This window comes from Phyllobates terribilis, unplaced genomic scaffold (genome assembly GCF_046119375.1).
Source record: "Phyllobates terribilis strain yellow unplaced genomic scaffold, ASM4611937v1 Scaffold_8__6_contigs__length_399053987, whole genome shotgun sequence".
Lineage (NCBI taxonomy): Eukaryota > Metazoa > Chordata > Amphibia > Anura > Dendrobatidae > Phyllobates > Phyllobates terribilis.
The window spans coordinates 396367385-396392714 of NW_027362768.1; the positions used below are offsets into that span (position 1 = coordinate 396367385).

Genomic DNA, 25330 nt, shown 5'->3' on the forward strand with positions numbered 1-25330 from the left:
TGAGGAGGAGCTCAGTGGTAGTATCTTTCCTAATACCTGGTGTAGTGTAGCTCCTCTCAGTGACTGTATGAGGAGGAGCTCAGTGGTAGTATCTTTCCTAATACCTGGTGTAGTGTAGCTCCTCTCAGTGACTGTATGAGGAGGAGCTCAGTGGTGGTATCTTTCTTAATATCTGGTGTAGTGTAGCTCCTCTCAGTGACTGTATGAGGAAGAGCACAGTGGTAGTATCTTTCCTAATACCTGGTGTAGTGTAGCTCCTCTCAGTGACTGTATGACGAAGAGCACAGTGGTAGTATCTTTCCTAATACCTGGTGTAGTGCAGCTCCTCTCAGTGACTGTATGAGGAGGAGCTCAGTGCTGGTATCTTTCCTAATACCTGGTGTAGTGTAGCTCCTCTCAGTGACTGTATGAGCTGGCGCTCAGTGGTGGTATCTTTCCTAATACCTGGTGTAGTGTAGCTCCTCTCAGTGACTGTATGAGGAGGAGCACAGTGGTGGTATCTTTCCTAATACCTGGTGTAGTGCAGCTCTTCTCAGTGACTGTATGAGGAGGAGCTCAGTGGTGGTATCTTTCCTAATAGCTGGTGTAGTGTAGCTCCTCTCGGTGACTATATGAGGTGGAGCTCAGTGGTGGCATCTTTCCTAATACCTGGTGTAGTGCAGCTCCTCTCAGTGACTGTATAAGGAGGAGCTCAGTGTTGGTATCTTTCCTAATACCTGGTGTAGTGTAGCTCCTCTCAGTGACTGTATGAGGAGGAGCTCAGTGGTGGTATCTTTCCTAATACCTGGTGTAGTGTAGCTCCTCTCAGTGACTGTATGAGGAGGAGCTCAGTGGTGGTATCTTTCTTAATACCTGGTGTAGTGTAGCTCCTCTCAGTGACTGTATGAGGAGGAGCACAGTGGTGGTATCTTTCCTAATACCTGGTGTAGTGTAGCTCCTCTCAGTGACTGTATGAGGTGGAGCTCAGTGGTGGTATCTTTCCTAATACCTGGTGTAGTGTAGCTCCTCTCAGTGATTGTATGAGGTGGCGCTCAGTGTTGGTATCTTTCCTAATACCTGGTGTAGTGTAGCTCCTCTCAGTGACTATATGAGGTGGTGCTCAGTGGTGGTATCTTTCCTAATACCTGGTGTAGTGTAGCTCCTCTCAGTGATTGTATGAGGTGGCGCTCAGTGTTGGTATCTTTCCTAATACCTGGTGTAGTGTAGCTCCTCTCAGTGACTATATGAGGTGGTGCTCAGTGGTGGTATCTTTCCTAATACCTGGTGTAGTGTAGCTCCTCTCAGTGATTGTATGAGGTGGCGCTCAGTGGTGGTATCTTTCCTAATACCTGGTGTAGTGTAGCTCCTCTCAGTGACTGTATGAGGTAATGCTCAGTGGTGGTATCTTTCCTAATACCTGGTGTAGTGTAGCTCCTCTCAGTGACTGCATGAGGTGGAGCTCAGTGGTGGTATCTTTCCTAATACCTGGTGTAGTGTAGCTCCTCTCAGTGATTGTATGAGGTGGCGCTCAGTGTTGGTATCTTTCCTAATACCTGGTGTAGTGTAGCTCCTCTCAGTGACTATATGAGGAGGAGCTCAGTGGTAGTATCTTTCCTAATACCTGGTGTAGTGTAGCTCCTCTCAGTGACTGTATTAGGAGGAGCTCAGTAGTGGTATCTTTCTTAATATCTGGTGTAGTGTAGCTCCTCTCAGTGACTGTATGAGGAGGAGCACAGTGGTGGTATCTTTCCTAATACCTGGTGTAGTGTAGCTCCTCTCAGTGACTGTATGAGGAGGAGCTCAGTGGTAGTATCTTTCCTAATACCTGGTGTAGTGTAGCTCCTCTCAGTGACTGTATGAGGAGGAGCTCAGTGGTGGTATCTTTCCTAATATCTGGTGTAGTGTAGCTCCTCTCAGTGACTGTATGAGGAAGAGCACAGTGGTAGTATCTTTCCTAATACCTGGTGTAGTGTAGCTCCTCTCAGTGACTGTATGAGGAAGAGCACAGTGGTAGTATCTTTCCTAATACCTGGTGTAGTGTAGCTCCTCTCAGTGACTGTATGAGGAGGAGCTCAGTGGTAGTATCTTTCCTAATACCTGGTGTAGTGTAGCTCCTCTCAGTGACTGTATGAGGAGGAGCTCAGTGGTGGTATCTTTCCTAATACCTGGTGTAGTGTAGCTCCTCTCAGTGACTGTATGAGGAGGAGCTCAGTGGTGGTATCTTTCTTAATACCTGGTGTAGTGTAGCTCCTCTCAGTGACTATATGAGGAGGAGACCAGTGGTGGTATCTTTCCTAATACCTGATGTAGTGTAGCTCCTCTCAGTGACTGTATGAGGTGGTGCTCAGTGGTGGTATCTTTCCTAATACCTGGTGTAGTGCAGCTCCTCTCAGTGACTGTATGAGGAGGAGCTCAGTGGTGGTATCTTTCCTAATACCTGGTGTAGTGTAGCTCCTCTCGGTGACTATATGAGCTGGCGCTCAGTGGTGGTATCTTTCCTAATACCTGATGTAGTGTAGCTCCTCTCAGTGACTGTATGAGGAGGAGCTCAGTGGTGGTATCTTTCTTAATACCTGGTGTAGTGTAGCTCCTCTCAGTGACTGTATGATGAGGAGCTCAGTGGTGGTATCTTTCCTAATACCTGGTGTAGTGTAGCTCCTCTCAGTGACTGTATGAGGTGGTGCTCAGTGGTGGTATCTTTCCTAATACCTGGTGTAGTGTAGCTCCTCTCAGTGACTGTATGAGGTGGAGCTCAGTGGTGGTATCTTTCCTAATACCTGGTGTAGTGTAGCTCCTCTCAGTGACTGTATGAGGAGGAGCTCAGTGGTGGTATCTTTCCTAATATCTGGTGTAGTGTAGCTCCTCTCAGTGACTGTATGAGGAAGAGCACAGTGGTAGTATCTTTCCTAATACCTGGTGTAGTGTAGCTCCTCTCAGTGACTGTATGAGGAAGAGCACAGTGGTAGTATCTTTCCTAATACCTGGTGTAGTGTAGCTCCTCTCAGTGACTGTATGAGGAGGAGCTCAGTGGTAGTATCTTTCCTAATACCTGGTGTAGTGTAGCTCCTCTCAGTGACTGTATGAGGAGGAGCTCAGTGGTGGTATCTTTCCTAATACCTGGTGTAGTGTAGCTCCTCTCAGTGACTGTATGAGGAGGAGCTCAGTGGTGGTATCTTTCTTAATACCTGGTGTAGTGTAGCTCCTCTCAGTGACTATATGAGGAGGAGACCAGTGGTGGTATCTTTCCTAATACCTGATGTAGTGTAGCTCCTCTCAGTGACTGTATGAGGTGGTGCTCAGTGGTGGTATCTTTCCTAATACCTGGTGTAGTGCAGCTCCTCTCAGTGACTGTATGAGGAGGAGCTCAGTGGTGGTATCTTTCCTAATACCTGGTGTAGTGTAGCTCCTCTCGGTGACTATATGAGCTGGCGCTCAGTGGTGGTATCTTTCCTAATACCTGATGTAGTGTAGCTCCTCTCAGTGACTGTATGAGGAGGAGCTCAGTGGTGGTATCTTTCTTAATACCTGGTGTAGTGTAGCTCCTCTCAGTGACTGTATGATGAGGAGCTCAGTGGTGGTATCTTTCCTAATACCTGGTGTAGTGTAGCTCCTCTCAGTGACTGTATGAGGTGGTGCTCAGTGGTGGTATCTTTCCTAATACCTGGTGTAGTGTAGCTCCTCTCAGTGACTGTATGAGGTGGAGCTCAGTGGTGGTATCTTTCCTAATACCTGGTGTAGTGTAGCTCCTCTCGGTGACTGTATGAGGAGGAGCTCAGTGGTAGTATCTTTCCTAATACCTGGTGTAGTGTAGCTCCTCTCGGTGACTATATGAGCTGGCGCTCAGTGGTGGTATCTTTCCTAATACCTGGTGTAGTGTAGCTCCTCTCAGTGACTGTATGAGGAGGAGCTCAGTGGTGGTATCTTTCTTAATACCTGGTGTAGTGTAGCTCCTCTCAGTGACTGTATGATGAGGAGCTCAGTGGTGGTATCTTTCCTAATACCTGGTGTAGTGTAGCTCCTCTCAGTGACTGTATGAGGAGGAGCACAGTGGTGGTATCTTTCCTAATACCTGGTGTAGTGTAGCTCCTCTCAGTGACTGTATGAGGAGGAGCTCAGTGGTGGTATCTTTCCTAATACCTGGTGTAGTGTAGCTCCTCTCAGTGACTGTATGAGGAGGAGCTCAGTGGTGGTATCTTTCTTAATACCTGGTGTAGTGTAGCTCCTCTCAGTGACTGTATGAGGTGGTGCTCAGTGGTGGTATCTTTCCTAATACCTGGTGTAGTGTAGCTCCTCTCGGTGACTATATGAGCTGGCGCTCAGTGGTGGTATCTTTCCTAATACCTGGTGTAGTGTAGCTCCTCTCAGTGACTGTATTAGGAGGAGCTCAGTAGTGGTATCTTTCTTAATATCTGGTGTAGTGTAGCTCCTCTCAGTGACTGTATGAGGAGGAGCACAGTGGTGGTATCTTTCCTAATACCTGGTGTAGTGTAGCTCCTCTCAGTGACTGTATGAGGAGGAGCTCAGTGGTGGTATCTTTCCTAATACCTGGTGTAGTGTAGCTCCTCTCAGTGACTGTATGAGGTGGTGCTCAGTGGTGGTATCTTTCCTAATACCTGGTGTAGTGTAGCTCCTCTCAGTAACTGTATGAGGAGGAGCTCAGTGGTGGTACCTTTCCTAATACCTGGTGTAGTGTAGCTCCTCTCAGTGACTGTATGAGGAGGAGCTCAGTGGTAGTATCTTTCCTAATACCTGGTGTAGTGTAGCTCCTCTCAGTGACTGTATTAGGAGGAGCTCAGTGGTGGTATCTTTCTTAATATCTGGTGTAGTGTAGCTCCTCTCAGTGACTGTATGATGAGGAGCTCAGTGGTAGTATCTTTCCTAATACCTGGTGTAGTGTAGCTCCTCTCAGTGACTGTATGAGGAGGAGCTCAGTGGTGGTATCTTTCTTAATACCTGGTGTAGTGTAGCTCCTCTCAGTGACTGTATGAGGTGGTGCTCAGTGGTGGTATCTTTCCTAATACCTGGTGTAGTGTAGCTCCTCTCAGTGACTGTATGAGGAGGAGCTCAGTGGTGGTATCTTTCTTAATACCTGGTGTAGTGTAGCTCCTCTCAGTGACTGTATGATGAGGAGCTCAGTGGTGGTATCTTTCCTAATACCTGGTGTAGTGTAGCTCCTCTCAGTGACTGTATGAGGTGGTGCTCAGTGGTGGTATCTTTCCTAATACCTGGTGTAGTGTAGCTCCTCTCGGTGACTATATGAGCTGGCGCTCAGTGGTGGTATCTTTCCTAATACCTGGTGTACTGTAGCTCCTCTTAGAGACTGTATGAGGAGGAGCTCAGTGGTAGTATCTTTCCTAATACCTGGTGTAGTGTAGCTCCTCTCAGTAACTGTATGAGGAGGAGCTCAGTGGTGGTACCTTTCCTAATACCTGGTGTAGTGTAGCTCCTCTCAGTGACTGTATGAGGAGGAGCTCAGTGGTAGTATCTTTCCTAATACCTGGTGTAGTGTAGCTCCTCTCAGTGACTGTATTAGGAGGAGCTCAGTGGTGGTATCTTTCTTAATATCTGGTGTAGTGTAGCTCCTCTCAGTGACTGTATGATGAGGAGCTCAGTGGTGGTATCTTTCCTAATACCTGGTGTAGTGTAGCTCCTCTCAGTGACTGTATGAGGAGGAGCTCAGTGGTGGTATCTTTCTTAATACCTGGTGTAGTGTAGCTCCTCTCAGTGACTGTATGATGAGGAGCTCAGTGGTGGTATCTTTCCTAATACCTGGTGTAGTGTAGCTCCTCTCAGTGACTGTATGAGGAGGAGCCCAGTGGTGGTATCTTTCTTAATACCTGGTGTAGTGTAGCTCCTCTCAGTGACTGTATGAGGTGGCGCTCAGTGGTGGTATCTTTCCTAATACCTGGTGTAGTGCAGCTCCTCTCATTGACTGTATGAGGTGGTGCTCAGTGGTGGTATCTTTCCTAATACCTGGTGTAGTGTAGCTCCTCTCAGTGACTGTATGAGGTGGAGCTCAGTGGTGGTATCTTTCCTAATACCTGGTGTAGTGTAGCTCCTCTCAGTGACTGTATGAGGAGGAGCTCAGTGGTGGTATCTTTCCTAATACCTGGTGTAGTGCAGCTCCTCTCAGTGACTATATGAGGAGGAGCTCAGTGGTGGTATCTTTCCTAATACCTGGTGTAGTGCAGCTCCTCTCAGTGACTATATGAGGAGGAGCTCAGTGGTAGTATCTTTCTTAATACCTGGTGTAGTGTAGCTCCTCTCAGTGACTGTATGAGGTGGCGCTCAGTGGTGGTATCTTTCCTAATACCTGGTGTAGTGCAGCTCCTCTCAGTGACTATATGAGGAGGAGCTCAGTGGTGGTATCTTTCCTAATACCTGGTGTAGTGTAGCTCCTCTCAGTGACTGTATGAGGTGGAGCTCAGTGGTGGTATCTTTCCTAATACCTGGTGTAGTGTAGCTCCTCTCAGTGACTGTATGATGAGGAGCTCAGTGGTGGTATCTTTCCTAATACCTGGTGTAGTGTAGCTCCTCTCAGTGACTGTATGAGGTGGCGCTCAGTGGTGGTATCTTTCCTAATACCTGGTGTAGTGCAGCTCCTCTCATTGACTGTATGAGGTGGTGCTCAGTGGTGGTATCTTTCCTAATACCTGGTGTAGTGTAGCTCCTCTCAGTGACTGTATGATGAGGAGCTCAGTGGTGGTATCTTTCCTAATACCTGGTGTAGTGTAGCTCCTCTCAGTGACTGTATGAGGTGGAGCACAGTGATGGTATCTTTCCTAATACCTGGTGTAGTGTAGCTCCTCTCAGTGACTATATGAGGAGGAGCTCAGTGGTGGTATCTTTCCTAATACCTGGTGTAGTGTAGCTCCTCTCAGTGACTGTATGAGGAGGAGCTCAGTGGTAGTATCTTTCCTAATACCAGGTGTAGTGTAGCTCCTCTCAGTGACTATATGAGGAGGAGCTCAGTGGTGGTATCTTTCCTAATACCTGGTGTAGTGTAGCTCCTCTCAGTGACTGTATGAGGAGGAGATCAGTGGTGGTATCTTTCCTAATACCTGGTGTAGTGTAGCTCCTCTCAGTGACTGTATGAGGAGGAGGTCAGTGGTGGTATCTTTCCTAATACCAGGTGTAGTGTAGCTCCTCTCAGTGACTATATGAGGAGGAGCTCAGTGGTGGTATCTTTCCTAATACCTGGTGTAGTGTAGCTCCTCTCAGTGACTGTATGAGGAGGAGCTCAGTGGTGGTATCTTTCCTAATACCTGGTGTAGTGCAGCTCCTCTCAGTGACTGTATGAGGAGGAGCTCAGTGGTGGTATCTTTCCTAATACCTGGTGTAGTGTAGCTCCTCTCAGTGACTATATGAGGAGGAGCTCAGTGGTGGTATCTTTCCTAATACCTGGTGTAGTGTAGCTCCTCTCAGTGACTGTATGAGGTGGCGCTCAGTGGTGGTATCTTTCCTAATACCTGGTGTAGTGTAGCTCCTCTCAGTGACTATATGAGGAGGAGCTCAGTGGTGGTATCTTTCCTAATACCTGGTGTAGTGTAGCTCCTCTCAGTGACTGTATGAGGTGGCGCTCAGTGGTGGTATCTTTCCTAATACCTGGTGTAGTGTAGCTCCTCTCAGTGACTATATGAGGAGGAGCTCAGTGGTGGTATCTTTCCTAATACCTGGTGTAGTGTAGCTCCTCTCAGTGACTGTATGAGGTGGTGCTCAGTGGTGGTATCTTTCCTAATACCTGGCGCAGTGTAGCTCCTCTCAGTGACTGTATGAGGTGGTGCTCAGTGGTGGTATCTTTCCTAATACCTGGTGTAGTGTAGCTCCTCTCAGTGACTGTATGAGGAGGAGCTCAGTGGTGGTATCTTTCCTAATACCTGGCGCAGTGTAGCTCCTCTCAGTGACTGTATGAGGTGGTGCTCAGTGGTGGTATCTTTCCTAATACCTGGTGTAGTGTAGCTCCTCTCAGTGACTGTATGAGGAGGAGCTCAGTGGTGGTATCTTTCCTAATACCTGGTGTAGTGCAGCTCCTCTCAGTGACTGTATGAGGAGGAGCTCAGTGTTGGTATGTTTCCTAATACCTGGTGTAGTGTAGCTCCTCTCAGTGACTGTATGAGGAGGAGCACAGTGGTGGTATCTTTCCTAATACCTGGTGTAGTGCAGCTCCTCTCAGTGACTGTATGAGGAGGAGCTCAGTGTTGGTATGTTTCCTAATACCTGGTGTAGTGTAGCTCCTCTCAGTGACTGTATGAGGAGGAGCTCAGTGTTGGTATGTTTCCTAATACCTGGTGTAGTGTAGCTCCTCTCAATGACTATATGAGGAGGAGCTCAGTGGTGGTATCTTTCCTAATACCTGGTGTAGTGTAGCTCTTCTCAGTGACTGTATGAGGTGGAGCTCAGTGTTGGTATCTTTCCTAATACCTGGTGTAGTGTAGCTCCTCTCAGTGACTGTATGAGGAGGATCTCAGTGGTGGTATCTTTCCTAATACCTGGTGTAGTGTAGCTCCTCTCAGTGACTGTATGAGGAGGATCTCAGTGGTGGTATCTTTCCTAATACCTGGTGTAGTGTAGCTCCTCTCGGTGACTGTATGAGGAGGAGCTCAGTGGTGGTATCTTTCCTAATACCTGGTGTAGTGTAGCTCCTCTCAGTGACTATATGAGGAGGAGCTCAGTGGTGGTATCTTTCCTAATATCTGGTGTAGTGTAGCTCCTCTCAGTGACTGTATGAGGTGGTGCTCAGTGGTGGTATCTTTCCTAATACCTGGTGTAGTGTAGCTCCTCTCAGTGACTATATGAGGAGGATCTCAGTGGTGGTATCTTTCCTAATACCTGGTGTAGTGCAGCTCCTCTCAGTGACTGTATGAGGTGGAGCTCAGTGGTGGTATCTTTCCTAATACCTGGTGTAGTGCAGCTCCACTCAGTGACTGTATGAGGAGCAGCTCAGTGGTGGTATCTTTCCTAATACCTGGTGTAGTGTAGCTCCTCTCAGTGACTGTATGAGGTGGTGCTCAGTGGTGGTATCTTTCCTAATACCTGGTGTAGTGTAGCTCCTCTCAGTGACTGTATGAGGAGGAGCTCAGTGGTGGTATCTTTCTTAATATCTGGTGTAGTGTAGCTCCTCTCAGTGACTGTATGAGGTGGAGCTCAGTGGTGGTATCTTTCCTAATACCTGGTGTAGTGCAGCTCCTCTCAGTGACTGTATGAGGAGGAGCTCAGTGGTGGTATCTTTCTTAATACCTGGTGTAGTGTAGCTCCTCTCAGTGACTGTATGAGGAGGAGATCAGTGGTTGTATCTTTCCTAATACCTGGTGTAGTGTAGCTCCTCTCAGTGACTATATGAGGAGGAGCTCAGTGGTGGTATCTTTCCTAATACCTGGTGTAGTGTAGCTCCTCTCAGTGACTGTATGAGGAGGAGCTCAGTGGTGGTATCTTTCTTAATACCTGGTGTAGTGTAGCTCCTCTCAGTGACTGTATGAGGAGGAGATCAGTGGTTGTATCTTTCCTAATACCTGGTGTAGTGTAGCTCCTCTCAGTGACTATATGAGGAGGAGCTCAGTGGTAGTATCTTTCCTAATACCTGGTGTAGTGTAGCTCCTCTCAGTGACTGTATGAAGAGGAGCTCAGTGGTAGTATCTTTCCTAATACCTGGTGTAGTGTAGCTCTTCTCAGTGACTGTATGAGGAGGAGCTCAGTGGTGGTACCCTTCCTAATACCTGGTGTAGTGTAGCTCCTCTCAGTGACTGTATGAGGAAGAGCACAGTGGTAGTATCTTTCCTAATACCTGGTGTAGTGTAGCTCCTCTCAGTGACTGTATGAGGAAGAGCACAGTGGTAGTATCTTTCCTAATACCTGGTGTAGTGTAGCTCCTCTCAGTGACTGTATGAGGAGGAGCTCAGTGGTAGTATCTTTCCTAATACCTGGTGTAGTGCAGCTCCTCTCAGTGACTGTATGAGGAGGAGCTCAGTGGTAGTATCTTTCCTAATACCTGGTGTAGAGTAGCTCCTCTCGGTGACTATATGAGGTGGTGCTCAGTGGTGGTATCTTTCCTAATACCTGGTGTAGTGTAGCTCCTCTCAGTGACTGTATGAGGAGGAGCTCAGTGGTGGTACCCTTCCTAATACCTGGTGTAGTGTAGCTCCTCTCTGTGACTGTATGAGGTGGTGCTCAGTGGTGGTATCTTTCCTAATACCTGGTGTAGTGTAGCTCCTCTCAGTGACTGTATGAGGAAGAGCACAGTGGTGGTATCTTTCCTAATACCTGGTGTAGTGTAGCTCCTCTCAGTGACTGTATGAGGAGGATCTCAGTGGTAGTATCTTTCCTAATACCTGGTGTAGTGTAGCTCCTCTCTGTGACTGTATGAGGAGGAGCTCAGTGGTAGTATCTTTCCTAATACCTGGTGTAGTGTAGCTCCTCTCAGTGACTGTATGAGGAGGAGCTCAGTGGTAGTATCTTTCCTAATACCTGGTGTAGTGCAGCTCCTCTCAGTGACTGTATGAGGAGGAGCTCAGTGGTAGTATCTTTCCTAATACCTGGTGTAGTGTAGCTCCTCTCAGTGACTGTATGAGGAGGAGCTCAGTGGTGGTATCTTTCTTAATATCTGGTGTAGTGTAGCTCCTCTCAGTGACTGTATGAGGAAGAGCACAGTGGTAGTATCTTTCCTAATACCTGGTGTAGTGCAGCTCCTCTCAGTGACTGTATGAGGAGGAGCTCAGTGGTAGTATCTTTCCTAATACCTGGTGTAGTGTAGCTCCTCTCAGTGACTGTATGAGGAGGAGCTCAGTGGTGGTATCTTTCCTAATACCTGGTGTAGTGTAGCTCCTCTCAGTGACTGTATGAGGAGGAGCTCAGTGGTGGTATCTTTCCTAATACCTGGTGTAGTGTAGCTCCTCTCAGTGACTGTATGAGCTGGCGCTCAGGGGTGGTATCTTTCCTAATACCTGGTGTAGTGTAGCTCCTCTCAGTGACTGTATGATGAGGAGCTCAGTGGTGGTATCTTTCCTAATACCTGGTGTAGTGTAGCTCCTCTCAGTGACTGTATGAGGTGGTGCTCAGTGGTGGTATCTTTCCTAATACCTGGTGTAGTGTAGCTCCTCTCAGTGACTGTATGAGGAGGAGCTCAGTGGTAGTATCTTTCCTAATACCTGGTGTAGTGTAGCTCCTCTCGGTGACTATATGAGCTGGCGCTCAGTGGTGGTATCTTTCCTAATACCTGGTGTAGTGTAGCTCCTCTCAGTGACTGTATGAGGAGGAGCTCAGTGGTAGTATCTTTCCTAATACCTGGTGTAGTGTAGCTCCTCTCAGTGACTGTATGAGGAGCACAGTGGTGGTATCTTTCCTAATACCTGGTGTAGTGTAGCTCCTCTCAGTGACTGTATGAGGAGGATCTCAGTGGTGGTATCTTTCCTAATACCTGGTGTAGTGAAGCTCCTCTCAGTGACTGTATGAGGTGGCGCTCAGTGGTGGTATCTTTCCTAATACCAGGTGTAGTGTAGCTCCTCTCAGTGACTATATGAGGAGGAGCTCAGTGGTGGTATCTTTCTTAATACCTGGTGTAGTGTAGCTCCTCTCAGTGACTGTATGAGGAGGAGCTCAGTGGTAGTATCTTTCCTAATACCTGGTGTAGTGCAGCTCCTCTCAGTGACTATATGAGGAGGAGCTCAGTGGTGGTATCTTTCTTAATACCTGGTGTAGTGTAGCTCCTCTCAGTGACTGTATGAGGAGGAGCTCAGTGGTGGTATCTTTCCTAATACCTGGTGTAGTGCAGCTCCTCTCGGTGACTATATGAGGAGGAGCTCAGTGGTGGTATCTTTCCTAATATCTGGTGTAGTGTAGGTCCTCTCAGTGACTATATGAGGAGGAGCTCAGTGGTGGTATCTTTCCTAATACCTGGTGTAGTGTAGCTCCTCTCAGTGACTGTATGAGGAGGAGCTCAGTGGTGGTATCTTTCCTAATACCTGGTGTAGTGTATCTCCTCTCAGTGACTGTATGAGGAGGAGCTCAGTGGTGGTATCTTTCCTAATACCTGGTGTTGTGTAGCTCCTCTCAGTGACTGTATGAGGAGGAGCTCAGTGGTGGTATCTTTCCTAATACCTGGTGTAGTGTAGCTCCTCTCAGTGACTGTATGAGGAGGAGCTCAGTGGTGGTATCTTTCCTAATACCTGGTGTAGTGTATCTCCTCTCAGTGACTGTATGAGGAGGAGCACAGTGGTGGTATCTTTCCTAATACCTGGTGTTGTGTAGCTCCTCTCAGTGACTGTATGAGGAGGAGCTCAGTGGTGGTATCTTTCCTAATACCTGGTGTAGTGTAGCTCCTCTCAGTGACTGTATGAGGTGGCGCTCAGTGGTGGTATCTTTCCTAATACCTGGTGTAGTGTAGCTCCTCTCAGTGACTGTATGAGGTGGAGCTCAGTGGTAGTATCTTTCCTAATACCTGGTGTAGTGTAGCTCCTCTCAGTGACTATATGAGGAGGATCTCAGTGGTAGTATCTTTCCTAATACCTGGTGTAGTGTAGCTCCTCTCAGTGACTGTATGAGGTGGAGCTCAGTGGTAGTATCTTTCCTAATACCTGGTGTAGTGTAGCTCCTCTCAGTGACTATATGAGGAGGAGCTCAGTGGTGGTATCTTTCCTAATACCTGGTGTAGTGCAGCTCCTCTCAGTGACTATATGAGGAGGAGCTCAGTGGTGGTATCTTTCATAATACCTGGTGTAGTGCAGCTCCTCTCAGTGACTGTATGAGGAGGAGCTCAGTGGTGGTATCTTTCTTAATATCTGGTGTAGTGTAGGTCCTCTCAGTGACTGTATGAGGTGGAGCTCAGTGGTGGTATCTTTCCTAATACCTGGTGTAGTGTAGCTCCTCTCAGTGACTGTATGAGGAGGAGCTCAGTGGTAGTATCTTTCCTAATACCTGGTGTAGTGCAGCTCCTCTCAGTGACTGTATGAGGAGGAGCTCAGTGGTGGTATCTTTCTTAATATCTGGTGTAGTGTAGCTCCTCTCAGTGACTATATGAGGAGGAGCTCAGTGGTGGTATCTTTCCTAATACCTGGTGTAGTGTAGCTCCTCTCAGTGACTGTATGAGGTGGAGCTCAGTGGTGGTATCTTTCCTAATACCTGGTGTAGTGTAGCTCCTCTCAGTGACTGTATGAGGAGGAGCTCAGTGGTAGTATCTTTCTTAATACCTGGTGTAGTGTAGCTCCTCTCAGTGACTGTATGAGGTGGAGCTCAGTGGTGGTATCTTTCCTAATACCTGGTGTAGTGTAGGTCCTCTCAGTGACTGTATGAGGAGGAGCTCAGTGGTAGTATCTTTCTTAATACCTGGTGTAGTGTAGCTCCTCTCAGTGACTATATGAGGAGGAGCTCAGTGGTGGTATCTTTCCTAATACCTGGTGTAGTGTAGCTCCTCTCAGTGACTGTATGAGGTGGAGCTCAGTGGTGGTATCTTTCCTAATACCTGGTGTAGTGTAGCTCCTCTCAGTGACTGTATGAGGAGGAGCTCAGTGGTGGTATCTTTCTTAATATCTGGTGTAGTGTAGCTCCTCTCAGTGACTGTATGAGGTGGAGCTCAGTGGTGGTATCTTTCCTAATACCTGGTGTAGTGCAGCTCCTCTCAGTGACTGTATGAGGAGGAGCTCAGTGGTGGTATCTTTCCTAATACCTGGTGCAGTGTAGCTCCTCTCAGTGACTGTATGAGGAGGAGCTCAGTGGTAGTATCTTTCCTAATACCTGGTGTAGTGTAGCTCCTCTCAGTGACTGTATGAAGAGGAGCTCAGTGGTGGTATCTTTCCTAATACCTGGTGTAGTGTAGCTCCTCTAAGTGACTGTATGAGGAGGAGCTCAGTGGTAGTATCTTTCCTAATACCTGGTGTAGTGTAGCTCCTCTCAGTGACTGTATGAGGAGGAGCTCAGTGGTAGTATCTTTCCTAATACCTGGTGTAGTGTAGCTCCTCTCGGTGACTATATGAGGTGGTGCTCAATGGTGGTACCGTTCCTAATACCTGGTGTAGTGTAGCTCCTCTCAGTGACTGTATGAGGAGGAGCTCAGTGGTAGTATCTTTCCTAATACCTGGTGTAGTGTAGCTCCTCTCGGTGACTATATGAGGTGGTGCTCAGTGGTGGTATCTTTCCTAATACCTGGTGTAGTGTAGCTCCTCTCAGTGACTGTATGAGGAGCACAGTGGTGGTATCTTTCCTAATACCTGGTGTAGTGTAGCTCCTCTCAGTGACTGTATGAGGAGGAGCTCAGTGGTGGTATCTTTCCTAATACCTTGTGTAGTGTAGCTCCTCTCAGTGACTGTATGAGGAGGAGCTCAGTGGTGGTATCTTTCCTAATACCTGGTGTAGTGTAGCTCCTCTCAGTGACTATATGAGGAGGAGCTCAGTGGTGGTATCTTTCCTAATACCTGGTGTAGTGCAGCTCCTCTCAGTGACTATATGAGGAGGAGCTCAGTGGTGGTATCTTTCCTAATACCTGGTGTAGTGTAGCTCCTCTCAGTGACTGTATGAGGAGGAGCTCAGTGGTAGTATCTTTCCTAATACCTGGTGTAGTGTAGCTCCTCTCAGTGTCTGTATGAGGTGGAGCTCAGTGGTGGTATCTTTCCTAATACCTGGTGTAGTGTAGCTCCTCTCAGTGACTATATGAGGAGGAGCACAGTAGTGGTATCTTTTCTAATACCTGGTGTAGTGTAGCTCCTTTCAGTGACTGTATGAGGTGGAGCTCAGTGTTTATATCTTTCCTGATACCTGGTGTAGTGTAGCTCCTCTCGGTGACTATATGAGGTGGCGCTCAGTGGTGGTATCTTTCCTAATACCTGGTGTAGTGTAGCTCCTCTCAGTGACTGTATGAGGAGGAGCTCAGTGGTGGTACCGTTCCTAATACCTGGTGTAGTGTAGCTCCTCTCAGTGACTGTATGAGGAAGAGCACAGTGGTGGTATCTTTTCTAATACCTGGTGTAGTGTAGCTCCTTTCAGTGACTGTATGAGGTGGAGCTCAGTGTTTATATCTTTCCTGATACCTGGTGTAGTGTAGCTCCTCTCGGTGACTATATGAGGTGGCGCTCAGTGGTGGTATCTTTCCTAATACCTGGTGTAGTGTAGCTCCTCTCAGTGACTGTATGAGGAGGAGCTCAGTGGTGGTACCGTTCCTAATACCTGGTGTAGTGTAGCTCCTCTCAGTGACTGTATGAGGAGGAGCTCAGTGGTGGTATCTTTCCTAATACCTGGTGTAGTGTAGCTCCTCTCAGTGACTGTATGAGGAGGAGCTCAGTGGTGGTATCTTTCCTAATACCTGGTGTAGTGTAGCTCCTCTCAGTGACTGTATGAGGAGGAGCTCAGTGGTGGTATCTTTCCTAATACCTGGTGTAGTGTAGCTCCTCTCAGTGACTGTATGAGGAGGAGATCAGTGGTGGTATCTTTCCTAATACCTGGTGTAGTGTAGCTCCTCTCAGTGACTATATGAGGAGGAGCTCAGTGGTGGTATCTTTCCTAATACCTGGTGTGGTGTAGCTCCTCTCAGTGACTGTATGAGGAGGAGCTCAGTGGTGGTATCTTTCCTAATACCTGGTGTAGTGTAGCTCCTCTCAGTGACTGTATGAGGAGGAGCACAGTAGTGGTATCTTTCCTAATACCTGGTGTAGTGTAGCTCCTTTCAGTGACTGTATGAGGTGGAGCTCAGTGGTGGTATCTTTCCTAATACCTGGTGTAGTGTAGCTCCTCTCGGTGACTATATGAGGTGGCGCTCAGTGGTGGTATCTTTCCTAATACCTGGTGTAGTGTAGCTCCTCTCAGTGACTGTATGAGGAGGAGCTCAGTGGTGGTACCGTTCCTAATACCTGGTGTAGCGTAGCTCCTCTCAGTGACTGTATGAGGAGGAGCTCAGTGGTGGTATCTTTCCTAATACCTGGTGTAGTGTAGCTCCTCTCAGTGACTGTATGAGGAGGAGCTCAGTGGTGGTATCTTTCCTAATACCTGGTGTAGTGTAGCTCCTCTCAGTGACTGTATGAGGAGGAGCTCAGTGGTGGTATCTTTCCTAATACCTGGTGTAGTGTAGCTCCTCTCAGTGACTGTATGAGGAGGAGCTCAGTGGTGGTATCTTTCCTAATACCTGGTGTAGCGTAGCTCCTCTCAGTGACTCTATGAGGAGGAGCTCAGTGGTGGTATCTTTCCTAATACCTGGTGTAGTGTAGCTCCTCTCAGTGACTGTATGAGGTGGTGCTCAGTGGTGGTATCTTTCCTAATACCTGGTGTAGTGTAGCTCCTCTCAGTGACTGTATGAGGAGGAGCTCAGTGGTGGTATCTTTCCTAATACCTGGTGTAGTGTAGCTCCTCTCAGTGACTGTATGAGGTGGAGCACAGTGGTGGTATCTTTCCTAATACCTGGTGTAGTGTAGCTCCTCTCAGTGACTGTATGAGGAGGAGCTCAGTGGTGGTATCTTTCCTAATACCTGGTGTAGTGTAGCTCCTCTCAGTGACTGTATGAGGAGGAGCTCAGTGGTAGTATCTTTCTTAATACCTGGTGTAGTGTAGCTCCTCTCAGTGACTGTATGAGGAGGAGCTCAGTGGTGGTATCTTTCCTAATACCTGGTGTAGCGTAGCTCCTCTCAGTGACTGTATGAGGAGGAGCTCAGTGGTGGTATCTTTCCTAATACCTGGTGCAGTGTAGCTCCTCTCAGTGACTGTATGAGGAGGAGCTCAGTGGTGGTATCTTTCCTAATACCTGGTGTAGTGTAGCTCCTCTCGGTGACTATATGAGGTGGCGCTCAGTGGTGGTACCGTTCCTAATAGCTGGTGTAGTGTAGCTCCTCTCAGTGACTGTATGAGGTGGAGCTCAGTGGTGGTATCTTTCCTAATACCTGGTGTAGTGTAGCTCCTCTCAGTGACTGTATGAGGAGGAGCTCAGTGGTAGTATCTTTCTTAATACCTGGTGTAGTGTAGCTCCTCTCAGTGACTATATGAGGAGGAGCTCAGTGGTGGTATCTTTCCTAATACCTGGTGTAGTGTAGCTCCTCTCAGTGACTGTATGAGGAGGAGCTCAGTGTTGGTATCTTTCCTAATACCTGGTGTAGTGTAGCTCCTCTCAGTGACTGTATGAGGAGGAGCTCAGTGGTGGTATCTTTCCTAATACCTGGTGTAGTGTAGCTCCTCTCGGTGACTATATGAGGTGGCGCTCAGTGGTGGTACCGTTCCTAATAGCTGGTGTAGTGTCTCAGTCACTGTATTACTTGTTTCTAGTGATCTTCTATAATAGCGTGGCCATGACTGCCATCTCTGGCTCAATAATTATGGTCGTGAATTTAGATCTGTTCTCATAGAACATTTATCCACAACCTTTCTTACCTTGTGAATCCCATTCAGCTCTATGAGGAGGTTGTACACCACATCCAGAGACCCCTGAGAGGTGACATACAGCCTCCGCCTCACTCTCAGTAGTGACACCCAGCGCCCCATTAATCACAGTGAGGCCGTATTCCTGCACCCTGGGTTCCATACCCCCTGTGATAGATCGGCTCACTCGGCTGCTCGCAGAGATAGACACAGAGAGAAAAAAACGTCGTCCAGACATTTAACTTTTTGAACCACACCCTTGGGGTGGAGATATGCTGAGTGGCCGTCCCGCCGATCTCTTACAACCACTCTCAAAGCCCAATCCCGTCGTGGCCGATTAACCCCTCTCAGCACATAACATGCTGGAGAGAAACTTCTGGGTTTCCACATCACGGAAGATAGCAATCTCAATATATCTCCCCTCACTTACATTGCCCTGTCACATATCCCCACCTCTGCCCAAAGCCGGGGGTTTTGGCTCCTTCAGACACCAAACAGGGAATTCTGGAGAGGGCATCAGCGTTACCGTGCAACCTCCCGGGTCTATGTTCTACATGGGTACTAAAGTCCTGGAGGCTTAAGAAAAGCCTAGTCACCCGGGCTTTCTTACCCTTCTTTTCTCTTAACCATCTCAGAGGTCTAGTTTAAACCTACGGCCTAGTAGGTAATACTTCAGCTTATCCACATCCCACTTGATGGCTAAGCATTTTTTCTTGATAACAGCATAATTTATCTCGCAGGAAGAGAGCTTCCGACTCAGATACAGGATGGGATGTTCTTCACCATTTATATCTTGAGACAGGATGGCTCTCAACTTCTGAAGCATCCGTCTGGACCAAAAATTCTTTACTGAAGTGTGGTGCGACTAAGACTGACTGTTTACATAGGGCCAGCTTCAGCTCTTGGAATGCCATTTCTCTTTCAGCAGTCCATTTGGCCATCGTCTATTTGGTGCCTTTAAGGAGATCCGTCAGTGGTGTGGCAATCATGGCTAAATTTGGGATCAACCGCCGGTAATATCCTACAATACTAAGCTAAGAAACTCTCTCACCTGCTTCTTGGAAAGTGGTTGCGTCCACTTCTGGATTGCCTCGACCTTGTTTACTTGTGGCTTGATTTCGCCTCTCCCAACAATGTAGCCTAAGTATTTGGCCTGTTCCTTCTCCATATCACATTTTTTTTTATTTATGGTAAACCCCATCTTCCTCAGAGCATCCAGAATCGCCTGTACTTTTGGTAGATGACTACCCCAGTCTGGCTGAAGATCATTAAGTCATCAAAGTAGGCCGCGGCATACTTCTTATGGGGATCTAGGATCTGATCCATGGCTCGTTGGAAAGTGACTGGAGAACCGTGTAGTCCGAAAGGTATTCTGGTATATTGAAAGCACCCATCAAGTATCGAGAAGGCAGTCTTCTCCTTGGCATTCTGGGGCATGGGATTTGCCAGTAGCCTTCCGTCAAGGGTGGTATTGTAACTCGCAAGTCCAAGCCTCTCAATGAGTTCATAGACGCAGGGCATCAGGTACGTGTCAAATTTGAACACTTCATTCAGCCTGCGATAGTCATTACAAAACCTGCTTTTGGACTCCTCTATCACGCTGAGGTCCAGTATTCTCTTCTCCTCAATTGAGATTACTTCATGGCGTGCTTCGGGAATCCTATATAGCTTAAGATACACCCTTATATGCGAGTCTGTCAGAACGTAATGCTCCACCACCTGCGTACGCCCTGGCATCTATGAGAATAGGTCACAGTTCCACTGCAGTTCTTGACACTGTTGCTTCTGGGCTGGCGATAGTGTCTCCGCAATCGTGACATCCTCCACTTTGACTTCGGGACAAGCTCCCAGGCAAGGGGCTTCCAGCGATTCCCGATCTCACCATGGCTTTACCAAGTTCACGTGGTATACTTGGTGAGGCTTCCTTTGTCCTGGCTGGTGTACCTTGTAATTAAACTCACCCAGTTTTTCCACCACCTAGTATGGGCCTTGCCACTTGGCCAGGACCTTGCCGTCGACCGCGGGGATAAGCACCAGAACACGTTCCCCAGGCTGGAATTGCCTCAACCTCACTGATTGGTTATACACTCTTGCCTGTGCCTCCTCTGCCTGGAGAAGATGCGCGTTCACGATAGGTATCACCTTCGCTAGTCTCCTGTATTTGACGTCCTCTATGATGCTCCAGTGAACCGTGACCTTGGCTTCCCTGGCCATATCCAGGAGCCCTCACAGATGTCGACCATACAGGAGCTCGAATGGAGAGAAACCAGTGGATGTTTGAGGAACTTCCCTGACAGAGAAGAGCAGGAAAGGAAGCAGATAGTCCCAGTCTCAGCCATGCTTCTCATTGATTTTCCTGAGCATAGCCTTTAAGGTCTTATTGAAGCGCTCAACTAAGCCGTTCATCCGGATGGTAGACGGAGGTTCGCAGCTGGGCAATCTGGAGAACCCTATACTGCTCCTTCATAACCTTGCTCATAAAGGGTGTCCCTTGGTCCGTCAAGATATCCTTTGGCAGACCAGTGATAGACAAAATATGGACAAGCTCTCAGGCTATACACTTGGCGGATGAGTTCCAAAGTGATACCGCCTCTCGGTAGCGGGTCGCATAGTCCATGACAACCAGGATGTACTGATGTCCCTGTGCAGACTTATCTACAGGACCTACTAGGTCCATCGCAATTCTTTCAAATGGGACCTCTATAACAGGTAATGGGACTAATGGACTTCGGAAGTGGGAAGAAAGAGGGGTTACCTGGCAGGTAGGGCAGGGCCTACAATAATTTAGGATCTCCCGGTAGTATCCAGGCCAATAGAACCTCCGCATTATCCTCTCCTGAGGTTTTTCTACACCCAGATGTCCCCCCAAAACATGCGAATGGGCCATGTCTAAAACTCTCTGATAGGGACCTGGAGCCAACAGCTGCTCCACAATTTCCCCTCCCCTCAGTTTAGTCACCCAATACAACAACTCCTCATTGTGTGCAAAGTATAAGATAAGATATACTTTATTTATCCCGGAGGAAATTGCGGTATGGGAACCTGGTGTCTGCCACTGGCTCTTGAGCAACCCACTTACTGAAGGTAGCATTATCAAATGCCCCCTTTAAGGTAAGGTCCCTAATGAGCAGTCCCAAACGTCTCTCCAGACACTCTCAACTCAGAAAGGTTGGTCTCCTTGGTCACAGTCTCATCCTCCTCCATGGCAAGGACACACAGAGGAACTCATCAACCTTTAGTTTCAACAGGGCTTCTTCCAGATGAATCCGGCTTTTGTCCAAGATGCCCGGTATAGTCCCCTTTTTCCATAAGTCACAAAAAATGTAAGTCTCTCCCCACTATTATGGGATGTATTATGAGATGTATCAAGTCCTTTACTACCCAAATCTCATAGAACTTGGTACCACAGTCTGTTCCCATGGTTACACTGGCCACAGGGTAGTCCTTGGCGTCTCCGTGAATACAGCGAATGCCCACAAATTTGTCAGGAATCAACTGGTGGGGAATTGTAGCACTGATCAGGGTCACCAAACTTCCCGAGTCCAAAAGACCAAGTACTATTACCCCATTCACCGACATGGTACACGCCTGAGACCCCTCGTAAAGTTGCAGACGCCGCCCTATGTTGCAGTCCATCGGTTCAGGGGGCATATGACACCGGGCGGCTAGGTGACCAGGATTGTGACTTCGCCAACAGATCACGTCCTTAACAGCAACCTTTGGCGGACCCTCAGTGGAATTTGAACGCCCCCAGTTTGGGCTCTAGACCCCCTCCGTGGTGAGCCCGCCCCCTTTTAGGTATTCCAGTACGGGGAAGTGATGATATCCTGTTGCCCTAGAGATTTATCAGCAACCTGGTACATCTCCTCTAGGCCAACTAGGTCATCCACGTTCCAAGATTCGCCCTAGACAACCCAAGTCTGTACCAACCCGGGAAGGAGGTGGATGAATCTGTCTATCACCACACGCTCGACCATCTGGGCAGGAATGGAAGACTCTGGCTGCAATCACTTCTGGACTAGATGCAGCAAGTCAAACATCTGCGAGTGAGAGGGTTTTGTCGCTGGCATATGCCCAGTGGAGGACTCGTTGAGCTCTAACCGACATAGTCACTCCTGAGCGTGCCAATATCTCCATTTTTAATTTGGCATACTCCTGTGCATCCTGTTGGGCCAGGTAATAATAAGCCTTTTGGGGTTCATCAGTTAAATAGGGGGCCGGCACCTCCGTCCACTGCTCCTGCAGCAGCTTCTCCCGCTCTGCTATCCTTTCGAACACAGTCAAAAATGCCTCAACATCATCATCACCAGGGGTCATCTTTTGCATAGCTTGCCTTACCGCCTTCCGAACGTATCCGACATCACCTGGACTTGTGGGAGGGGCGGTTTCTCTGCTGCAGACATCCCCTGCTAGGAGTTTCATCTGCCGTCGCTGTTGTTGGATCTGTTGCATCAGGAGTTTGCGTCCTGCAGTAATTGCTCCTGCTGCAGGTGCTAGCTTAGGACCAGGTGCTTGATCAGCTCCTCCATTTTGTCTGACCGCTGTTCCATCCTTACAGCCGTCTTCACCCAGGACATGCAGTCTGTCCACAGCCGTCATACTTGCTTCCTGGGGATATGGGCCACACTTCTAGCATCAACTGTGGCAGATTGGCTCACTTGGCTGCTCACAGGGGTAGACACAGGAACGCTTCTTGTGTTAAAGAAGTTGGCCACAACTTTTTATTATGCCCCCAATGTATCCCCCCGGGGCCCATAAGTGTCTTTGTAATTACCTTCTGTTGCACTTTCTGCCTTTGAGCAGCGCTATCGGTGGCCGCTCACAGGCATCACGTGACCCGCCACTGATGTCACGTCAAGTGAGGCGTGACATCAGTGACGTGGTCCCCGTGGTGGATGCTGTGCTGTGGGCGAGGTTACCCCACGTGTCACACCCAGCATCCACCGCACGCTTTCCCAATGAATGAGGAGAGGCAGAGCGCGCGGTGGATGCCGGGTGTGACGTGTGGGGTAACTCCAACCACAACCCAACATCCACCAGTGGAACGCAGAACAGAGACCCCCGGCTGCATCCGGAAACATGACGTGACATTAGCGGATGTCAGAGCCGGCTGCAGCCGGTGGTCGCGCTATCGGTGGCCGCTCACAGGCAGTACGCTGTAACAGAAGGAAATTACAAAGACACTTATGGGCTCCGGGGGGATACATTGTTGGGGGAATAATAAGTAGTGGACAACCCCTTTAATCTTCTGCTGGTTTATTAGAACACGGCATAAACCAGTGCAGGGTTTAACAAAATAATCACTGCCTTTCTGGCATAGTGGGAAAACAAAAGATAACGAACAGCACAGTCCATATGCCAGCGGCAGTCCGCCCGCTCAGGGTACAACAACAGAGTTCACAAACACTTCTCTGGAGCTCTCTGGCCTCAAGGCTCACAAAGAAAAAAAACTCAGTGGCTGGACATTTAACTGCTGAACCTCACCTTTGGGGTGGAGATATGGTGAGTGGCAGTCCCATTTCTTACAGCCATTCACAAAAAATCACAACTCTGACCAATTAATCCCTCTCAGCACATAATGCTGGAGAGAAACTTCTGGGTTTTCACATCACGGAAGATAGGGACCTTTGTGATACATGTCTCCCCTCACTTATATTGCCAGTGACCCTCTCACACCCCATTCAGTATTCTTGCACTCGGCGCTCCCACCACTGTCACATTCAGCTTCCAGCACCTCCTGTGACTGGTGGCCTCACCATATCTCCATGTTACCATGCCTCATTTACTTCTAACTCTGGGGCTATCACAGAAGCCGCCATCTGGAGCCCTGATCTTCATAGCTGTTTGCTAGACCTTATGCCAATGCACCAAGCTGGCAGACAGCCATGAAGCTCACATCATGGTCCCACAAGCCACATGTGTTCCCGAGTCACAGGTTGAGGACTCCTGCTATAGGACATGCAGTGATTTGCAGTTGATGCCCCCCCTGTGAAATAATCTGCATGGAGGGATTATGGCTGGTTTCTACCATCTTGTGGCACTTTTGCAGTGAGGTTATAGCTTGATGCCAGCTGCTTCTACGTTTAGGAACTGTAAAGAATCCATTACAATGAGAAAGATTTACGTTTTACAGCCTGAAATTTTCTGCCAAATATGTCGTTAGGAGGCATTGGTAAAAGTATCCTCCATCCCTCCATGGTAGACACGGTGGTGCTGCGCGTCCCCCGGTCATGGCACATCTCCTGTCTCTAGTACATGATGCTGTCTGTGTACACGCCGATGGCATTGTCATCTACAATACACAGATTTTTCAGCTTGTTCAGATGCTGCCATCCTGATGATCTTAAAGAGATGATACACTGTAGTGAATCCTTGTCAATAATGTGCTATAAGTAATCCCTACAATATATAAGAGATAATCCCTACCATCCATATACTATAGATAATTTCTACAATCTAATGTAGATGATCCATCTCATTGATGTACTATAGATAATCCCTACCATTGATGTACTATAGATAATCCCTACCATTGATGTACTGTAGATAATCCCTACCATTGATGTACTGTAGATAATCCCTACCATTGATGTACTGCAGATAATCCCTACCATTGATGTACTGCAGATAATCCCTACCATTGATGTAATATAGATAATCCCTACCATTGATGTACTATAAATAATCCCTAACATTGATGTACTGTAGATAATCCCTACCATTGATGTACTACAGATAATCCCTACCATTGATGTACTGCAGATGATCCCTGCCATTGATGTACTATAGATAATCCCTAACATTGATGTACTACAGATAATCCTTATCATTGATGAGCTGCAGATAATCCTTGCCATTGATGTACTGTAGATAATCCCTATCATTGATGAGCTGCAGATGATCCCAGCCATTGATGTACTATAGATAATCCCTACCATTGATGTATTATAGATAATCCCCACCATTGATGTACTACAGATAATCCCTACCATTGATGTACTATAGATAATCCCTACCATTGATGTACTATAGATAATCCCTATCATTAATGAGCTGCAGATAATCCCTACCATTGATGTACTACAGATAATCCCTACCATTGATGAGCTGCAGATAATCCCTGCCATTGATGTACAGTAGATAATCCCTATCATTGATGAGCTGCAGATAATCCCTGCCAATTATGTACTGTAGATAATCCCTACCATTGATGTACTACAGATAATCCCTAGCTTTGATGTACTACAGATAATCCCTGCTATTGATGTACAGTAGATAATCCCTACCATTGATTTACTATAAATAATCCCTACCACTGATGTACTATAGATAATCCCTATCACTGATGTACTGCAGATAATCCCTACCATTGATGTACTATAGATAATCCCTACCATTGATGTACTACAGATAATTCCTACCATTGATGTACTACAGATAATCCCTACCATTGATGTACTGCAGATAATCCCTAACATTGATGTACTACAGATAATTCCTACCATTGATGTACTATAGATAATCCCTATCACTGATGTACTGCAGATAATCCCTACCATTGATGTACTATAGATAATCCCTACCATTGATGTACTACAGATAATCCCTACCATTGATGTACTACAGATAATCCCTGCCATTGATGTACAGTAGATAATCCCTACCATTGATGAGCTGCAGATAATCACAGACATCTCATACAGATACTATACAACCACCGGTCCTCTCAGGACTCTCGTGATTGATGTACTACAGATAATCCCTAGCTTTGATGTACTACAGATAATCCCTGCTATTGATGTACAGTAGATAATCCCTATCACTGATGTACTGCAGATAATTCCTACCATTGATGTACTACAGATAATTCCTACCATTGATGTACTACAGATAATCCCTATCACTGATGTACTGCAGATAATCCCTACCATTGATGTACTATAGATAATCCCTACCATTGATGTACTACAGATAATTCCTACCATTGATGTACTACAGATAATCCCTACCATTGATGTACTGCAGATAATCC

General features: G+C 47.5%; 1 protein-coding gene across 7 annotated transcripts in view; it reads right to left on the reverse strand.

Annotated features, from left to right (window-relative positions):
* LOC141157680 (plasma membrane calcium-transporting ATPase 2) overlaps positions 1–25330 on the reverse strand; it is a 513073-nt gene that overhangs the window by 87252 nt on the left and 400491 nt on the right. The window lies entirely within an intron of this gene.